Source organism: Triturus cristatus, chromosome 6 (assembly GCF_964204655.1).
Source record: "Triturus cristatus chromosome 6, aTriCri1.1, whole genome shotgun sequence".
In the NCBI taxonomy this organism is placed as follows: Eukaryota; Metazoa; Chordata; class Amphibia; order Caudata; family Salamandridae; genus Triturus; species Triturus cristatus.
In genome coordinates this window covers 1,893,220,923-1,893,241,779 of record NC_140589.1, presented here as the reverse complement: position 1 = coordinate 1,893,241,779, position 20,857 = coordinate 1,893,220,923, and positions in this window count along the sequence as shown.

Sequence of the window (20,857 nt, the reverse complement as noted above, 5' to 3'; positions counted from 1 at the left end):
TTGTTCTCAAGGGAGGGCTGTGAAGAAGTACTGCTGTCGTGAAGGTGAAAAGGGTCCGTAGGAATCCAAGCCTGGATTCTAGAAGGAAGGAACCTGAAAGCAGAGGGGACAGAGTCTGGGTCACTTCAGAGTGACCAGGGGCTGGGTAGACGAATGCCCACCGATGTCGGGTGCTTCAGGTGCAAAGAAGGGATGCTTGACTCTGCAGCCACGAGGACCAGGAGACGTCGATGATGACCAGGAGCCGAAGGTCAGCTGTCCCACGAAGGATGTCGAGTGCTGAGGGGTAGGTGTCCGGCTGGAGTACCAACAAGCCTTGGCAAAAGCAACCCACGCAGGAAGGTTGAGGAGGTTATGGTGTGGACCAGCAAGGTCAAGGGGACTCACCAAGTGATGGAGAGTCAGAACACATCTAGAGCAACCAGGAAAGCCCAACAGAAATCAAGGAGACCCTCAGGGGGACCCACAGGCCAAAGGACCAGGTGTTGCGAGGGGACCTTTTGCAAGATTGCAAAGTACAGCCCACGGAGCACTCGGTATCAGGAGGCTGAAGTTCTTTGGTGCAAATACTGCTCTGGTTCAGGACTACACGAAGTCCAATGCACAAGCTCGGGAGTTGCAAACAAGCATATGCAACTGCTAATGGACGCGGTGCACAGGGGTTCGGGTTATGCAGTCCCCACAAGGGATACTGGCCTCAAACTTACTGAGGGCAGATCGACCTCAGGAACCTTCAGAAACCCATCTCCTGTGTTGCTAAACTCTTCGGAGTCTGCAGGAGCTCAGGAGCAGCAGACTGGTCAGTTGTGTTAAGGTGCCTGCTAGGACAGGGGAGTGACTCCTTCACTCCAAGGTAGATTCTTCAGTTGTCCTTAGTGCACCACAGGTCCTGCAAGAAGTCTTTATGGAGCAAGGGGGACAAAGTTGAGCCCAGTCGAGGTCCAGCGAAGTCCAGAGTGTCCAGACGGTCGAAGGTCAGCGGTTTCTTCTTGTAGAATCTTGCCCACGTAAAATCTAAAGTCTTACAGCCAGGTAAGCCCTTTTGTACCCATGGGAGAGGGTTGGACAGATTCAGGCTCCTAGGGGAGGGGCAGGACAGAGGGGAGGTTACTCCTATGTCCTTTGTCCAGTTTTGTGCCAGAGCAGGAGCCAATGGTTCCCAGAACTGGTTTCAGCTGGACTATGCACAGGGACACCACATGTGCCCCAGGTGCAGAATTTCAGGTACTCTCAGAGTGCACCCACCCAGCCCCAATACACTAAACCCTGTCTGGGAGGAGGTCACACCTCCCTGTGACAGGATGCCTATTGTGCTGCCTTCCCCTGCTGGGGTGAATGTATGTCATTGTTCTGCATTCTGTCCATCAACAGTTCTTTTTGCATTTATCACCCCGAGTGGCACGGGTATGCTCAGACGTGAGTCCCGTGCACTCCATGCCACTGGAATCAAGCTATCCTGGCTGAAGAGGGGTGAAACCCCGAAACCGGTCCTAGGATGCTTGTTTCCAGTTCTGGGAGGACCTGGCCTGGCAGTTCGGGCTGGACTGTTCCCATGGGGCACAGGGTCAAGTCTGATTTACATATGGCTGAGTCCAAACTGGAATGGCATTGTGAGCATAAAAACAATGGATTTAGGCCCAGATCTCTGTACTGGGGTGAATGTATGACATTGTTCTGCATTCTGTCCATCAACAGTTCTGTTTGCATTTCTCACCCCGAGTGGGACGGGTATGCTCAGACGTGAGTCCTGTGCTCTCCATGCCACTGGAATCAAGCTATCCTGGCTGAAGAGAGTTGAAACCCCGAAACCGGTCCTAAGATGCTTGTTTCCAGTTCAGGGAGGACCTGGCCTGGCAGTTCGGGCTGGACTGTTCCCATGGGGCACAGGGTCAAGACTGATTTGCATATGGCTGGGTTCAAACTGGAATGGCATGGTGAGCAAAAAAACGATGGATTTAGGCCCAGATCTCTGTACTGGGGTGAATGTGTGACATTGTTCTGCTTTCTGTCCATCAATTGTTGTTTTTTCATCCGTCCTCCTTTGGGCATTACCTGAGGATTGTGGTCCATGTGGAGGTACAGTGCGATCATGATGGAGTCTCTGCACATCCAAACTACACATATAGTCCTAATCCTGAAATATACTTGCGAAAGAGGCTTAAATTCTATACATATTAGAACGCTTCAAGCAAAAATTGTCTGAACGTGACTTTTGACCATGCTGAAAGACCTTCAAGGAAGAAACTTATCTCATTTTAAAATCTATTGTATTTTGCAACCATTGTAGAAAGCACCAATGAATCTAAGAAACGGAAGGATTAGAGTGTGATCTTTGAAAAAGATTTAGTTAAAGATAATTTTGGAAAGAATAAATAAAATGTGCATAATTTTACAGCAACTGCAGCGTCAGCCTGTGAGAATAACAGAGGGGATTCCATCTAAATGCAGATGTGAATATTTACTGCTCTCATAGCACTCAGTAATTCATACATTTGTAACAGGCAATAGGAAAGTGACCAGGACAGTTTTTATGGTTGAGATACCAATAGTAAAGTGACCAGGACAGCTTTTATGGTTGGGATACCAATAGTAAAGTCACCAGGACAGCTTTTATGGTTGAGATACCAATAGTGAAGTGAACAGGACAGCTTTTATGTGAGATACCAATAGTAAAGTGACCAGGACAGCTTTTATGGTTGGGATAACAATAGTAAACGGACCAGGACAGCTTTTATGGTTGAGATACCAACAGTAAAGGGACCAGGACAGCTTTTATGGTTGGGATACCAATAGTAAAGTGACCAGGACAGCTTTTATGGTTGAGATACCAATAGTAAAGTGACCAGGACAGCTTTTATGGTTGAGATATTAATAGTAAAGTGACCAGGACAGCTTTTATAGTTGAGATACCAATAGTAAAGTGAGTAGGGCAGCTTTTATGGTTGAGCTACCAATAGTAAAGTGAGTAGACAGCTCTTATGGTTGAGATGCCAATAGTAAGGTGACCAGGACAGCTTTTATGGTTGGGATACCAATAGTAAAGTGACCAGGACAGCTTTTATGGTTGAGATACCAATAGTAAAGTGACAAGGACAGCTTTTATGGTTGAGATACCAATAGTGAGTTGACCAGGACAGCTTTTATAGTTGAGATACCAATAGCAAAGTGACCAGGACAGCTTTTATGGTTGAGATACCAATAGCGAAGTGACCAGGACAGTTTTTATGGTTGAGATACCAATAGCAAAGTGACCAGGACAGCTTTTATGGTTGAGATACCAATAACAAAGTGACCAGGACAGCTTTTATGGTTGAGATACCAATAGTAGCACTCGGTATCAGGAGGCTGAAGTTCTTTGGTGCAAATACTGCTCTGGTTCAGGACTACACGAAGTCCAATGCACAAGCTCGGGAGTTGCAAACAAGCATATGCAACTGCAAAGGGACGCGGTGCACAGGGATTCGGGTTATGCAGTCCCCACAAGGGATACTGGCCTCAAACTTACTGAGGGCAGATCGACCTCAGGAACCTTCAGAACCCCATCTCCTGTGTTGCTAAAATCTTCGGAGTCTGCAGGAGCTCAGGAGCAGCAGACTGGTCAGTTGTGTTAAGGTGCCTGCTAGGACAGGGGAGTGACTCCTTCACTCCAAGGTAGATTCTTCAGTTGTCCTTAGTGCACCACAGGTCCAGCAAGGAGTCTTTATGGAGCAAGGGGGACAAAGTTGAGCCCAGTCGAGGTCCAGCGAAGTCCAGAGTGTCCAGACGGTCGAAGGTCAGCGGTTTCTTCTTGTAGAATCTAGCCCACGTAAAATCTAAAGTCTTACAGCCAGGTAAGCCCTTTTGTACTCATGGGAGAGGGTTGGACAGATTCAGGCTCCTAGGGGAGGGGCAGGACAGAGGGGAGGTTACTCCTATGTCCTTTGTCCAGTTTCGTGCCAGAGCAGGAGCCAATGGTTCCCAGAACTGGTTTCAGCTGGACTATGCACAGGGACACCACATGTGCCCCAGGTGCAGAATTTCAGGTACTCTCAGAGTGCACCCACCCAGCCCCAATACACTAAACCCTGTCTGGGAGGTGGTCACACCTCCCTGTGACAGGATGCCTATTGTGCTGCCTTCCCCTGCTGGGGTGAATGTATGACATTGTTCTGCATTCTGTCCATCAACAGTTCATTTATCACCCCGAGTGGCACGGGTATGCTCAGACGTGAGTCCCGTGCTCTCCATGCCACTGGAATCAAGCTATCCTGGCTGAAGAGGGGTGAAACCCCGAAACCGGTCCTAGGATGCTTGTTTCCAGTTCTGGGAGGAACTGGCCTGGCAGTTCGGGCTGGACTGTTCCCATGGGGCACAGAGTCAAGACTGATTTGCATATGGCTGGGTCCAAACTGGAATGGCATTGTGAGCATAAAAACAATGGATTTAGGCCCAGATCTCTGTACTGGGGTGAATGTATGACATTGTTCTGCATTCTGTCCATCAACAGTTCTGTTTGTATTTCTCACCCCGAGTGGGACAGGTATGCTCAGACGTGAGTCCCGTGCTCTCCTTGCCACTGGAATCAAGCTATCCTGGCTGAAGAGGGTTGAAACCCCGAAACCGGTCCTAGGATGCTTGTTTCCAGTTCAGGGAGGACCTGGCCTGGCAGTTCGGGCTGGACTGTTCTCATGGGGCACAGGGTCAAGACTGATTTGCATATGGCTGGGTCCAAACTGGAATGGCATGGTGAGCAAAAAAACGATGGATTTAGGCCCAGATCTCTGTACTGGGGTGAATGTACGACTTTGTTCTGCATTCTGTCCATCAACAGTTCTTTTTGCTTGGCTCAGCAGCAGGAGGCCAGAAATGTGTCTCTGGTCAGCAGGATCCATTCTGTGCTATCCGGATCGAGAAGGCTTGCACCGGATAGACCAGTGACCCCAGGAAGCGCGCTTCAGAAGGGTGGAATCATACCTCCCACATCGGTTGCCGGTGTGGAGGTATGATTGTAAGGGGTTTTTATACCACACACAATATGTTTCTAGGTAGCCGTTTTCGAGATACCGCGAGGTTATAATGCACCTCTACCTATATGTCCGGCCGAGTCACAGACAACCCAGGAGAATGGTCTCCAAAGGCTGCAGAGAGGCTCTGCTCATGCAGGGGCACCCTCTCACATACAACTCAGCACCCTGCCTTCACGAATGATAAGGTCTGTGTTGTAATTTAACAGCAATATAGTTTTCATGTTATGGTTCGTTCCGACCCTCCCTGTCAGTCTCCAGTTCTTAGTCTCTACCAGTGAGCTCATGTTAGAATGTTGGTCTTCCATCCTGTGAGATGGAGAGTGGATGATCAGAAATAAAGACACTTGGACTCACCTGCTTTGGAATCTGTATTTTTTTCAAATTTACAACAGTCTGCTATAGGGGTGGCTTATAAGTTTTAAGTGTAGTGACCAATAGATACAGTGAATCTATATCTAAAGTAAGTGGTGCAAGCACCAGCTTAAACAGGTTGCAGTAGCAGACCTGTAGTTCTATTTTGCTTGGCCTCTCATGGGAGGCCTCTGGGGTACCTATACCCTGGGTACATGGGCACCATATACTAGGGACTTATAAGGGTACCTCAGTATCCAATCTGGAGTGTACCAAAGTACAGGTATGTCAATTTAGGGGAGAAAGCAGATATACTGGGGTCCTGATTAGCAGGATCCCAGTCAGACTAGTCAAAAACCAGCAAAAGACCAGGTAAAAAGTGGGGGTAACTATGCAGTCATATCCTACCTTCCTACAGAGATCACTGCTACCATTCATTTCTAGTGATCACTGATGAAGTTCACTGCAACTAATTATTGAAAGAGATCGCTCCAAGCCATCAGTGTTACCAATCACTGCTACCAACCACGGCTAGAGATCACTGCAAGCCATTACTGCCACCAATCACAGTTCGGTGTCTTCTTTTACTTATTTAGGGGTTGTTTTTGATGATAGGTCTTCTTGGATACCCCAACAAAAAATTTAAAAGAATGCAATTCTTCGATCTTCCTAAGGTTTATTAGGGTTTGCACAGCGGTTGGGGGCCAGACCTATTGAGGGTATATTAAAAATATACAGAGCAAAATGCCTGGCGATTGCGGCCTAAGGCTCCTCTATATGGGGATTCAAAGAACAGGTTGGGATTCAAATAGTGGAGAAGTGTGGCTCAATGGTTAGAGCGACAGACCCTGATGCAGAGGTCTGGCCCGGGACCAGGGTTCAATTCCCCGCCTCAGCGGGTCTTGGGCTCAAAATTCCACGGACCTGATAATTCTCGCCTCGGTGCCTATTCCAATCATGGAGTCCCACTCTGCAACTCTGGGCAATAGCTTGCTTAATCTCCACAACAGCCCCCACAATGCTAAGGATGCCTGGCCTCCACCTTGGGGGTGCCCAGGAGGGGACACCTCACAGGAAAAGCCAGGATGGGTTCCACAGCGGTATTCGTACAAGCGCCTTGAGACCCTTGCGGGTGAGTAGTGTGCTATACAAGTATCAATTTACATTTACATTTAAATAGCGGAAAATACATTTTTACGTAGCCTTTTGTCCGTACCACAATCTACCCCAACTTTCTCTATACACCAGGAACTGGGGTTAGGTTACGTTTCTGATCATTTGAGTACAGCCCCGTTGCTCTGTTGGCTCAAAACCTGGTTAAACCCTGAATTGACCCTGAATCACCCTATCTTACGGGACTGTTAAAGCAGATAACTCTAATAAGATTAAGTGGTTGTCTTATGTTAGATGTATGCTAACTAAAATAGGGCGGCCAGAGTTATTTGAAGTTCCCGAAAAGATCCGGAAGGAGGACGTGCTGTGGGTGAAAATGAACTTTAAGAACCTATTGACTTTGTAACGGGAAGAACATGAGTCATGTAAACCCTTAGTTAGGGCCCATTTTTTAACAAAAGCTAATATCCTTATTGAACCTTATCTGGTAACAGTGAATAAGCCCTTCCATCGCTGGCTCCTAACTAGGTTCCGTTTCAATTTGGTTCCTCTTTTATTAGGTGATTTCCAGGGGTGGTGTAAACCTGAGGATGCAGAACCTTGTCAATGTGACAACTATTCACTCCAGGATACTCTACATTTTATGATGTTTTGTCATTTTTATATTGATATTCGTATGAAGTATTTAATCACCATTCTGAGAGGAAGGGTTTTCTTTCAGGTCAGACCAGCGCTACTTTATCTGCAGACGTTGAGCAACCCCTGGGATATTTTTAACATTGCGTGTTTTCTGGTTGCTGCGGTGAGGCTCAAGAAAATTAGAAAATTGTTGTTGAATACTGTCTAAATCCTTTTGTTATTATACATGCAAATCGAAAAACCTGAGAATTGTGGATATAATGCATTTTATAAGAGTGATTGTTTTTTATATTTTGTCTGAATGTTTTTATTTATTGTCTATGTATGTTGTGTATCGTACTTTTATGATTTTAATTAATCAACTAAAGTGGATTGATTGATCACTGCTAGAGATCACTGCTAGAGTTCACTGCTAGAGGTCACAGTAACTAACTACTGTTAGAGATCACTGCAAGACGTCACTGCTACCAATCACTGCTAGAGACCACTGCTACCAATCACTGCTAGAGATCACAAGTAAGGATCAGGTAGGGATCACTACTTTCTTTCACTTCTAGGAATCACTACAAGCCATCACTGCTACCAATCACTGCGAGAGATCACTTCTGGAGATAATTGCAAGCTATGACTTCTATAGTTCACTGCTGAATATTGCTACAAATCATTACAGAAATCCTTCACTGCTAGATATCAATGACAGCAGCTGCTACTAAACATCTCTCTAAACCATCACTACTAGCTAACACTGCAAACCACACTTCTAGCCATTCACTGCCAGCAGTCACTGAAGGCTTTCAGTGTGCCAGATGTCACTGCATCCATCACTGCTAGAGATCGCTGCGAACTATCACAGCAAATTGTCACTGTCACCGGTGTAGGAGAGTAGGATCTGCTTCTTATGGTTACCCCCACTTTTTGCTGATGTTTCACTGTTTTTCGACTTTAGTCTGGCTGGGGCCCTGCTATTCAGGACCCCAGCCTAGCTGCTTCCTCTCTAAATTGATTCCTAGTACCTTAGGTACACTACAGATTGGATTCTGGGGTGCCCGTATAAGTCCCTAGTATATGGTATACTATGTACCCAGGTCATAGGTACTTCAGAGGCCTACCAGGGACTGCAGCATGTATTATGCCACCCCTGGGAAGCCCTCCAAAATGACACCACAGGTCTGCTACTGCAGCCTGGGTAAGGTGGTGCATGCACCCCTTATTGAGATATAGGTTCACTATATCTCACCTATCACTGCACATATACCCCTATCAGTCACCCCTATGGCAGGCCTTATCAATTCTGAAGGCAGGGTGCTTGGTTTTGTGTGAGAGGGTGTCCCTGCTTGAGCAGAGCCCCTCAGCAGCCTTCAGAATCTCTTCTCCGGGGTTGTCTGTGATGCAGCCTGACCATATACTCTTAAGTACATTGTAACCCAACAGTAAATGATAACTTTGGACTGGCTGCACAGAAACATGTTGTGTTTGGTGTCAAACACCTTGGAATCATACCCCCACACAAGTAACTGGTTTGGGAGTATGATCCCACCCTTCTAGAGGGAGAGACATGACAGCACCGGTATACCTGGTACCAGCTAACAGAGCCCTGGCTTCACAAAATGGATGCTGCCAGCCACAGACACGGGTCTGGCCTCCTGCTGCTGAACGAAACTCCGGCAGGGGAGGCCTGGACAATAGGTTTCCTGTCACAGGGAGGTGTTGCCACCTCCCAGACAGGCCTTAGTGGATTAGGGCTGGGTGGGAGCACTCCAAGAGTGCTTTGATGTCTGCACTGGGGGAACATTTGGTGTCCCTGTGCATAGTCCAGCTCAAACCGGTTGCAGGGGCTACCAGCCCCTGCTCTGGCGTGAAACTGGACAAAGGAAAAGGGTGTAGCCACCCCTCTTTCCAAAGCCTCCCATAGGTGGGTCCCCAGAGTTAGTCCAACCCCTTCCTTGGGTATAAAGAAGGAACCCCTGTCCTTAGGACTTTAGATTACACCTGGAAAAAACTCTGCTACAGAAATCCCAGAACTTCGATGATCTACACGACTAGATGAATGAAGAATCTCCCTTGGAGTAAAGGAGTTATTCCTCTGCTTGGCAGGCACCAAAGACGCATCTGACCGGTCTGCATTTCTGAAGCTCCTGCCGGGCGCTGAAGATTTGGCGGCCCAGGAGGTGGGTTTCCAGATTTCCCAGAGGCTGACCTGAGTCCCCAGCAAAGCTGAGACCCGTAGCCCTCGTGGGTACCATGGAACCGGAACCTCTGGACACCGTGCACATTTTCAAGTGCATCAGCTTCTCGACGTACTTTGAGGCTGTGCATTGGGTTACTTGTAGCCCAGACCTGAGCACCTTTTCCACCGAAGATTGCTGGCCTTCACTCCACAAGTGTTCCGTGAGCCCGCCCTTTGTGTGTTCGCTTGAGGCTCCATCGCGATCCCTGGTCCCTCGACTGGTGGGTCCCTGTGAAGGCAACTCTGACTTCAATTGAGCTTCCCTGGTTGCCCCAGACGTGCCCTGAGACTCCATTGCTTGGGGAGTCCCCAGGACCTTGCTGGTCCGCACCGAAGCATTTCTTCTCTTTCTGTGTGGGTTGCTGTTGCCAAGGCTTGTTATGTCCAATCCGGGCACCAACACTGCAGCACTCAACATCTTTCGTGGGACAGCTCGAATCCAGCTCCTGGTCATCCTCAATGCCTCCTGGTTCTCATGGCTAAAGAGTCAAGCATCCCCTCTTCTCACCTGAAGCACCCGACATCGATGGGCATTCGTCTATCGTGCCCCTGGTCACTGGCAAGTGACCCAGACTCTGTCCCCTGTGCTTTCAGGTGCTTCACATCTTCGATCCAGACTTGGATCTCTCCGGACACTTCTCCTCTTCCCGGCATCTGCACTTTTCAGTCTCCTGCCATTGAAAACGACGACGCGACCCAACACCATTTGATACTTATGCACCCGGATTCCCTGGATGAGGTAACACGAGTACTCCGGTGCTCCCGTGGGTGTTGGCCCTCAACCATCTAAGTCCAAAAGGGTTTGTTCCTAGTCCACCCCTAAGTGTCCTTAAACTTTAAAAATTCTAACCGCGACTCTCCCCATAGAAGCTAACGGGAGCTCGCGGCTGTGTTCTCACACTGCACACGGTCCCCGTGGGTCCCCTGTGTCACTACCTTGGGTGGTTCATTGGGGTCCCAGCGATTCTACAGGCTCTAGGCCTTGTGTCTAATCAAATGCAAAAACAACAGTTGATGGACAGAATACAGAACAATGTCATACATTCATCCCAGTACAGAGATCTGGGCCTAAATCCATGGTTTCTTTGCTCACCATGACATTCCAGTTTGAACCCCGCCATATGCAAATCAGTCTTGACCCTGTGCCTCATGGGAACAGTCCAGCCCAAACTGCCAAGCCAGGTCCTCCCTGGACTGGAAACAAGCATCCTAGGACTGGTTTCGGGGTTTCACCCCTCTTCAGCCAGGATAGCTTGATTCCAGTAGCATGGAGAGCACGGGACCCACGTCTGGGCATCCCCATCCCACTCAGGGTGACAAATGAAAAAACAACAGTTGATGGACAGAATGCAGAACAATGTCATACATTCACCCCAGTACAGATATCTGGGCCTAAATCCGTCGTTTTTTTGCTCACCATGCCATTCCAGTTTGAACCTAGCCATATGCAAATCAGTCTTGACCCTGTGCCTCATGGGAACAGTCCAGCCCGAACTGCCAAGCCAGGTCCTCCCTGGACTGGAAACAAGCATCCTAGGACCGGTTTCGGGGTTTCACCCCTCTTCAGCCAGGATAGCTTGATTCCAGTGGCATGGAGAGCACGGGGCCCAGGTCTGGGCATACCCGTCCCACTGCTTGCTCACTTTGCCACTGGATTCAAGCTAGCCTTGCTGATGACGGCTGATTAGCCAGAAACTGGTCCCAGGATGCCTGTTTCCGGTCCAGGGAAGATATGGCTTGGGAGTTTGGGCTGGACTGTTTCCATGAGGCACAGGGTCAGACTGATTTGCATATGGCAATGTCTGAAGTGGGGTGGCGGAGTGAGCTAAAGAATGATGATGGATTAAACCCAGATCAGTTGACTGGGGGTGAGTGCTTGCAATGTTCAACACTCTGTCCATCATTCCGTTTAGTTTTGCTTTGTTCGCCCTAAGTTGGCAGGGTATGCCCAGACGTGGGTCCCTTGCTACTTTGCCACTGGATTCAAGCTAGCCTGGCTGATGACGGCTGATTAGCCAGAAACCGGTCCCAGGATGCGTGTTTCTGGCCCAGGGAAGGAATGGCTTGGCAGTTTGGGCTGGACTGTTTCCATGAGGCACAGGGTCAGACTGGTTTGCATATGGCCATGTCTGAACTGGGGTGGCGGAGTGAGCTAAAGAATGATGATGGTTAAACCCAGATCAGTTGACTGGGGGTGAGTGCTTGCAATGTTCAACACTCCATCCATCATCCCCTTTGGTTTTGCTTTGTTCGCCCTAAATTGGCAGGGTATGCCCAGAAGTGGGTCCCTTGCTCACTTTGTCACTGGATTCAAGCTAGCCTGGCTGATGACGGCTGATTAGCCAGAAACCGGTCCAAGGATGCTTTTTCTGGTCCAGGGAAGACATGGCATGGCAGTTTGGGCTGGACTGTTCCCATGAGGCACAGGGTCAGACTCATTTGCATATGGCCATGTCTGAACTGGGGTGGCGGAGTGAGCTAAAGAATGATGATTGATTAAACCCAGATAAATTGACTGGGGGTGAGTGCTTGCAATGTTCAACACTCCGTCCATCATCCCCTTTGGTTTTGCTTTGTGTCTAGTCAAGTCGTGGTTCTTATACCACTTTCTAAGTATATGGTTTGGTCCGCCCCTAGGGCCTAACGTGTATTGTGCTAATTTACTGTAATATTTGAAGTGTAACTTATGTGCTTTTGCCTCTAACCTCATAAAGAGACTAGAGGGGTGTGTTTAGTAATAAATACATATATTTCATATATATACCTGGTGTGGTCTCATTTAGCCACTCAAGAGATTATAGACTGATAAAACAAGCTGCTTTACATTCCTTCAAGACTTAGCCTAAAGACCGCTCTCCATAGCTACCACTAGGATAGCTTTCAATAAAGGTTGTCTTTAACCTATCATCAATAATGGGTATTTTGGACTGGTGCAAGATGCCCACTATAAACTAGTGGACAGCATATACCAGGCCAATTTCTCACAACCGGCCACTGTTAGAGTTCACTGCTAAAGATCACTGAAATACATTACAGCCACAACAACTATCCATCACTACTTTCCTCCACCAGAAAGCATTCACTGCTCTCAATCACAGGAAACCATCAATGCGAGATAGCACTGCAAGCCATTAGTGCTAGACATCTCTGCAAGTTATCCCTGTGAATTGCCACTGATAGAGATCCTTGGATGCCATCACTGCTAGAGATCACTGCAAGTCATTACTGCCACCAATCACTGCTAGAGATCACTGCAAGCCATTACTGCTACATGCTAGAGATCACTGCAAACCATTACTGCTACCAATCGCTGCTAGAGATCACTGCAAGCCATTACCGTTACTAATCACCTCTAGAGATCACTGCAAGCCAATACTGCTACCAATCACTGCTAGAGATCACTGCTAGAGGTCGCTGCTAGAGGTCACTGTTGGAGATTGCTGTTAGAGATCACTACAAGTGATCATTGCTACCAATCACAGCTACCAATCACTGCTACCAATCACTGCTATCAATCACTGCTACAATCACTGCTGCCAATCACCGCTAGAGATCAGTGCTAGATATTCACTGCTGGATATTACTGCAAGTTACTATAGTAATCCATCACTGCTAGCCATCTCTCTTTACCAAAACTCATAACTACTACTGGACGCCCTGAGTACCAGTCATTGCTAGAGACTGTCACTGCAAGCCAACACTAATAGCCATCACTACTAGTCATCACTGTTAGCCATTTACTGCCTAAAATCACATGATGCTGTCACTGGAAGATGTCCCAGCAAACAATTAGTCCTAGAGGTCAGTGTGAGCTACTTCTACAAGCTGTAACTGCAAATCGACACTCTTACTGCTAGAGGTCACTGCTAGACAGTACTTCTAGAAATCACTGCTAGGCGACACTGGTAGAGGTCACTGCTAGAGACCACTGCTGGAGATCACTGCTAGGCAATACTGCTAGAGATCACTGTTAGGCAACATTGCTAGAGATCACTGCTAGGCACCACTGCTAGAGATCACTGCTAGGGAGCACTGCTGGAGATCACTGCTAGGCAACACAGCTAAAGACCACTGCTAGGCACCACTGCTAGAGATCACTGCTAGGGAGCACTGCCTGAGATCACTGCTAGGCAACACTGCTGGAGAGCACTGTTAGGCACCACTGCTAGAGAGCACTGCTAGAGACAATAGCTGGGTATCACTGCTAGGCAACACTGCTGGAGATCACGGCTAGAGCCCACTGCTAGAGATCACTGCTAGCTACCACTGCTGGAGATCACTGCTAGGCAACATTACTGGAGATCACTGCTAGACACCACTGCGGGAGATCACTGCTAGGTACCACTGCTAGGGAGCACTGCCAGAGACGATAGCTGGAGATCACTGCTAGGCACCACTGCTGGAGATCACTGCTAGGCACAACTGTTGGAGATCACTGCTAGGCAACACTGCTGGAGATCACTGCTAGGCAACATTACTGTAGATCACTGCTAGACACCACTGCGGGAGATCACTGCTAGGTACCACTGCTAGGGAGCACTGCCAGAAACGATAGCTGGAGACTGCTGGAGATCACTGCTAGAGACCACTGCTGGAGCTCACTGCTAGGCAACACGGCTAGAGAGAATTGCTGGAGATCAGTGATAGAGAGGACTGCTGGAGATCACTGTTAGGCAAAATTGCTTGAGATTACTGCTAGGGACCACTGCTAGAGAGCACTGCTAGGCATCACTACAAATCTCAGGTGGGATCTCGAGGCGTGTCATAAGCCATGAGCCAGTAGGTGGATACTAACTCTAGTGGTTACAATATTACAGAGAATAAATGGTTTTGCCCGCTGCAGCAGAGAAGACCACCGTCATGTGCGGACCCATCTCCACCTGAGTGCGGCGGGGACCGGGACTGTCGCCGGAACGAGAAGTGCTGCTTCTTCGGCTGCGGGTTTCAGTGCGTGAAGGCCTTGAAAGGTAATAGTGTCAACCAATGTGTTGGGTCATTGCCAAGCTCGCTGGTTTGGAGTAGACAGGACTGGTGTGAGGACCTTTGGTGTCCTGGGTGAAGTGCCACACGCGCCTCCTTCCATGGAGCGGGGTCTACAAGATGGAGTGATCGCAGAGATGCTCTAGACGGCTTCCACAGATTGCTGCATTGTAGAACCTGCCCAATGAGTAGATATTTACATCAATGACGTCAGAGAGTGTGGAAGAATGTATTGATGCAATCAAAAACATAGTCCATGGCCACTCAGGCCATCTCACAGGTAGAAAGGAAGGGATTGTCCGCTCTTGGTTCAGGACTTGGTTCAGGTTGGGCAGGGCATCTGTGGAATAAACAATAGGTCTGTATACATTTACCATGCTTTGGCACCATGAGTTCCGTAAGATTCTGTTGCAGATGTTGTACATTCCAAAGCTTAAAAATTAACTTTTTCAAAATAGTTGCTGTGAAAAAAATCAGCAAACACACATTTTTGGAAGCCAAAACTGATTTTTTTTGCTGATTTTAGTGAACAATGTCCTTTTAAAAAAAGGAACCAGCAAATGTGCTTCTTTCAAGCGAAATGTGCTTCTAAACATGGTGATGTGTGTCAATAGGATGATGGGATATTTTAAAATTCTAAATTTTGCAGTTTCAGGAAATGTACAAACAATGGATTTCTCCAAATTGCACCAATGGAGTTGCATTTTCTCAAACCTTTAGTGCACTTCAGTGGAAGGGACCTCAGAGTGGAATGTACCACAAGACTGGGGATATTTAAGGGGGGGGGAGAAGATCACACAGTTGTTCCACACAGATACAAGTGGCAGCTGAAGGGTGAAGCACAACAGGTTGTGGGGAAATGAGTATGATGAGAAAGCGGCCACGGACACATGTGGGGGCAGAGCGGGGGTGGCTGGAGTGAATGAACACTTGTATTGGTGATGGATGGCAGTGAGGGAGCCTTGTAGGCAGGGGTCCGAGGAACACATCACTGTGGCCAAGTGTACTATAGACTATTGTAGAGCAGGTAAGCAAGAGGTGTGAGGACAGACGGGAGCCTTGAAAAGGTCACTGGACGCAAAGTGACAGTCAGTGCTGGGGTCAAAATATGCAAAGCTGTGACCCCTTGTCACAGTGGGGCGGCGTAGAGCTATGGGGGCTCCTTAGTTGGGGTCACGGACAGCAGACCCAGGGCCATTTCTAGGTGTTTTGCCACCCTAGGCGAGAATTGGAAAATGACGCTCCCTCCCTTTTACTACCATCACTCTCTCCCCCTGTCATCCATGCTAGAAGAATTCATGCATTAAATATTCCCAAACTCATGTTTTTTGCTGCCCTCCCCCTTTTGGCGCCCTAGGCAGACGTCTAGTCTTGCCTAATGGTAGAAACGGCCCTGAGCAGACCCTAGAGATAAAGCCAGCAAGGGGAAAAGAGAGGGAATCTAGAACCATTATAAACACTGTGCTATGAAAACAAGAGAGAAGCTACCCCTAAACCGAGGAGGCACCACATGTCTAATACTCATTCTTTATTTTAAGAGAAACCCGGAGTCTGCCCCAAAACCAAGGAATTATGCCCTCCTCCCAGTGATCAGAAACTGTGCAACAACGACAAACAGTGCCCTGGACTCCAGAAGTGCTGCTCGGAATGTGGCACAGATGTGTGGATCTGAAGCAAGGTACTGGTAGCATCTACTATATATGTGTGTGTGTGAGTGTGCATGTCTGCATTTGCGTGTGTGCGTGTTCATGTGTGTGTCTGTGTGTGTGTGCGCATGCGCATGCACATGCGCATGCATGTGTGCGCAAGTGCATGTGTTGTGTGCATGTTTGGGTGCTTAGGTGTATATGTTGCTAATATATGTGCACATGAGCATGAATGCGTATATTTGCATGCATGCTTTTGTCTATGTGTATGCATGTGTGTGTTTTCAAATTCTCACTCATTCATGTCACACCTGGAATATTGGTATTACCCCAACTAACATAATTATGTGCATTTGCCTGGACATCTCATTGCACCAACGTTTGATTTTGTGGGTCGCTCATTTGCTGCCCCGTGGTAGACTCCACTTAATATACCTTTGTGGTTTCACACTGCCTCCAGTGGGTCGCTCATTCGTTGCTCTGGGGTAGACTCCACTTAGTATTCCTTTGGGGTTTCACAATGCCTACAGTGGGACGCTCATTTGCTGCCCCGGGGTAGACTCCACTCAGTATTCCTTTGTGGTTCAACACTGCCTCCAGTGGGTCGCTCATTTGTTGCTCCGGGGTAGACTCCACTCAGTATTCCTTTGTGGATCAACACTGCCTCCAGTGGGTCACTCATTTGTTGCTCCAGGGTAGACTCCACTCAGTATTCATTTGTGGTTCAGCACTGCCTCCAGTGGGTCACTCATTTGTTGCTCCGGGGTAGACTCCATGTAGTATTCCTTTGTGGTTCAACACTGCCTCCAGTGGGTCGCTCATTTGTTGCTCCAGGGTAGACTCACACACCAATCAGCACACATCATGCAGGCCAATCCACACAAAACACCCTTTCACCCACGCACTCTGAAGAGTGCCGTGGTACCCATGAAAACAAAAGCACTTAACAACCTTGGCACAGGCACGAAGCGCTATATAAATAAAACCAGCCAACCTAGAAAAGAGTTTTGGGTCTCGCATAAGATACACACACATATCCTTCCGTCATTCAGTAAGTCCACAGGAGTTGGACATGGAAGGTGGCAGCAGCGACTATAATTTATTGCCCATTGTTGTTATTTGGGTTGGGCAAAATATTCCGTTCCGCCCGTGTATTTGGCGGTATTTTGACTTCCGGGTAAATTCCACCAATCGCCACATGGCACATTTTTTACTTGCATGCAGCTCCAGAATGGTAAGTTGGCAGGCTGCAGTAAAATTTACTTGAGTAGCTGCGCCCTCTGGTGTGCTGCAAGTTGCATCTTTTGCGCTGATTTTTCAGAGTGAAACGGGTTGCCAGCGCTAAATCATAGCATGAGCAGCTTGACGTGCCTATTTCTGCCCATTGGCGGAACTCCAAGGAAGCTCAAGGATTTTTATGTCAAATTCTGTGAGTTGTCCCCAGTCCAGTTGTCATCAGAGTTTCACAGAGGCAGTCCCTGTTCGGAGCGCTAGCATCCCCTGCTGGTGGAAGGTACTAATATCCGTGACCCCTCTTGTCAATGACTCAACATCACGCCTCAGGGGACCTTCAGAGCAGCCTCCTGCGACTCAGGTAGTTCAGCATTCGCTTCTTAAAATGTTCTCTCAGTATCTGTATTATAGGGCTATTAGGACCCAGAAGATTGTTTAAATTGAGTCAATTAACTAATTAATTAAATAAACAATTCTAGTAGTGGACAGATAAATATAAAAACAAGCATTGGTATAGCCAATAGGTCTCGCTTTTGGGACCTTATAAGTATTTAGACAGAGCTATTGACTTTGTTAATGTCTTTAAGCTGTGTTGTAGAGCATTGTGAATGTTGTGCGGCATGTTGAAAAGTTATAATAAAAAAAGTGGTATAACCATTTTTATCACCCTATATATAACCAAGAGAACTTTATGTACAACTGAACGACCCTAATAAAAACAGAATTAACACAAACAAATGTGTTCTAGTTTTTTGTCCATGCAATGCTGGCAACTTTTCTCTGCCTGTTCTAATGCTAATTTGTTATCATTTGTTTGTTATGGGGGAGGAGGACGACATAAACAACGGGAGGGTGGAGGTTGGGAAATAGTACCTCAATTACAATAGGAGCAGTGGAGTGACACTAGGGCAGGGAGGCACAGGAGGCAGAGGTGCAAGGGAGAGAAAAGACACAGCACAGATGCACAGGAGACAGGTGGAAGAAAGAGATGCACAGGAGACGGATGGAATAGAAACACGGGAGACAGAGACAGATCGATGAAGGAAAGAGAAGCATAGGGGGCAAAGGAGCACGGGAGCCAGAGATTCACAGGAGAAAGGGAAGCACGGCCGAGATGCACCGGAGGCAGATGGTAGAAAGAGAAGCATGGGAGGCAGATGGTAGAAAGAGACGCATGGGCGGCAGTAAGGCAGAGATTCATGAGCGAGAAGACAACACAGAAGAGATGCACAGGAGACGGGTGGAAGAGAAACACAGGACACAAAGACAGATCGATGAAGGAAAGAGAAGCATAAGGAGCAGAGGAGCACGGGTGGCAGAGATTCATGGGAGAGAAAAGAAAGAGAAGCACAGGAGACAGATACAGTATTGGGTAGCACAGGGGTTAAAGGTCAGCAGAGGCGGGTACAGATGGTCCTCTGTGGGTCTCCAGTACTGGAGCCGCAGGGGGCTGTCGATGCCTCTCAAGTACTGACTGAGGGTATTTTAAGGAAGGTCAGTCACCGGATCACATGACACACCCCCAGCTCTGATATTGATCTCAGATTTCCGGTGAGCACGCGCACAGCCTTCGATTTTCGTCTCTTTGTTGACACCAGTGGTGTGTCTCAGCTGCGCATCTCAGAGGGTGGTATCAATGACACGTCATTATCACAGCAGACAATAGGAGCAGTGGAGTGACACTAGGGCAGGGAGCCACGGGAGGCAGAGGTTCATGGAAGAGAAAAGACACAGCACAGATGCACAGGAGACAGGTGGAAGAAAGAGATGCACAGGAGACGGATGGAAAAGAAACACGGGAGACAGAGACAGATCGATGAAGGAAAGAGAAGCATAGGGGGAGAGGAGCACGGGAGCCAGAGATTCATGGGAGAAAGGGAAGCACGGCAGAGATGCACCGGAGGCAGATGGTAGAAAGAGAAGCATGGGAGGCAGATCAAACAAGCATTGGCCGCGTGCGAAAGTGAAAGCAGCGCGACGCGGCGGGGGAGGGGAGGGGTGGAGGAGCGTTGAGCAAGCAATCAAGTGAGAGGAAAGACAGATGGCGCCTGATGCTGAAAGCTGGTGGTTGCGTGCGTGAACGCAAGCGCTAGGCCAGCCAAAGCAGCTTGTGGTAGCACTTTTTAACGCCCCTACTTAATGTCTCGCAGCGCAGTGCATGCGCTGGCTCAGGCGAGACCTAAAAAGAGGCGTTTTTTCATGTCTGATACCATGGCTTCAGTAAAAAAAATCTGTCTCTTTATTTGAAACAAAATAATGAGTGTCATAGTCAGAAACCAAAATATTTGGACTTCCCTCAACAGCGAACACTTTGTCTAAAAATGTAATGACAACATCAGCAGTGGGCATTGAAACAAAATCACAGACCAACCACTTAGAGTAGTAATGTATAATAATAAGAAATGTCATATCACCAGGTAATCTGTGAAATGGTCCTGAAAAGTCAACTGCTAACTTATACCAAGGCTTTTTTGGAAGTGTGTTAACTCCAGCTTTGCACTTGCTGAGCTTCCAATGCTTATCAGACAATAAACACTCCTTACACTTGTTAACAAAATGCCCCACACATGTATCCATCCCCGACTTGTCAGAAAATGTTTCGGTGGGCTGCTGTGACTCGAAGAGAATGACGCTTGAAGAAAAAAAAAACATTCCACCACTCGTTGCCAATAAAATGTAGTATCCAAGTAGTAATGAGCCTGCTAAGAAAACTGCGGTCTTCAGGGTTTTATTTGAGTCAAAGAATTAACAGCTCACAAAGAACAAACAGGGGCCATAGATCTCGCTCCCATCCAGTGAGCCAGTCCAATGTGGAACGCCTCACACAACTCAACAAGCACTACAGCAACGGAACGCCATGGCGCTCAATCAAAAGAATACAGCAGGTAAGCAACAGTAAGAACATCATTTACACACTAGTAACACATCCATGTTACAATAAATACACAGACATGCTAAATAGCGTAAAAGCACAAATACAACAAATGTGCGGCCAAAGAACGATGGTTCAATCATGAATGCAAAACATTTAAGGATCGGTTAAACCAGTTGAGAAAAAAAGAACTGCTCAATAAATATATTCCATGACAAGCATTACCTACAAGAAGCTGATGTCTGAAAGAAAAAGAGCTTACAGAAATATGCCGAGTTGCTGTCGCTGCTAGGTTCGCAATACGCACTGCAATAAGCAGATCTCCCGGCTTTCATAGGTGTAAAGTTCGGGGAGCAGCAAGTGGTTGCTCTGAGATAACGATACTATACATTATTATTGGTACAGTTTGGTGGCATAAGGCACCTTATGAGCTTTTAAGTAAAACAATTAGCAGTGTACATCACTAGAACTGAAGAATCACAGTAAAACTGCATAAACCTGCATTCCCGGAAAGCATTACACAAACTGTTAAAGTAGCATTCTGTGAGAGGAGAGGGGTGTGGTGTCCTCTGTTCTGCCTCCTCCTGCAAGTGGTTGGTGCAGTGGCAATGCCTGGATTGTTAGTGTGCTTGTGACTGTGCAGAACGGTTGGGGAGTGCGTGCAATGGTTTAGTTTGCAGAACGTATGGTGATTGCGTGCTATGGTTTAGTTTGCAGAACGTATGGGGATTGCAAGCTATGGTTTAGTTTGCACAACGTATGGGGATTGCGTGCTATGGTTTAGTTGCTC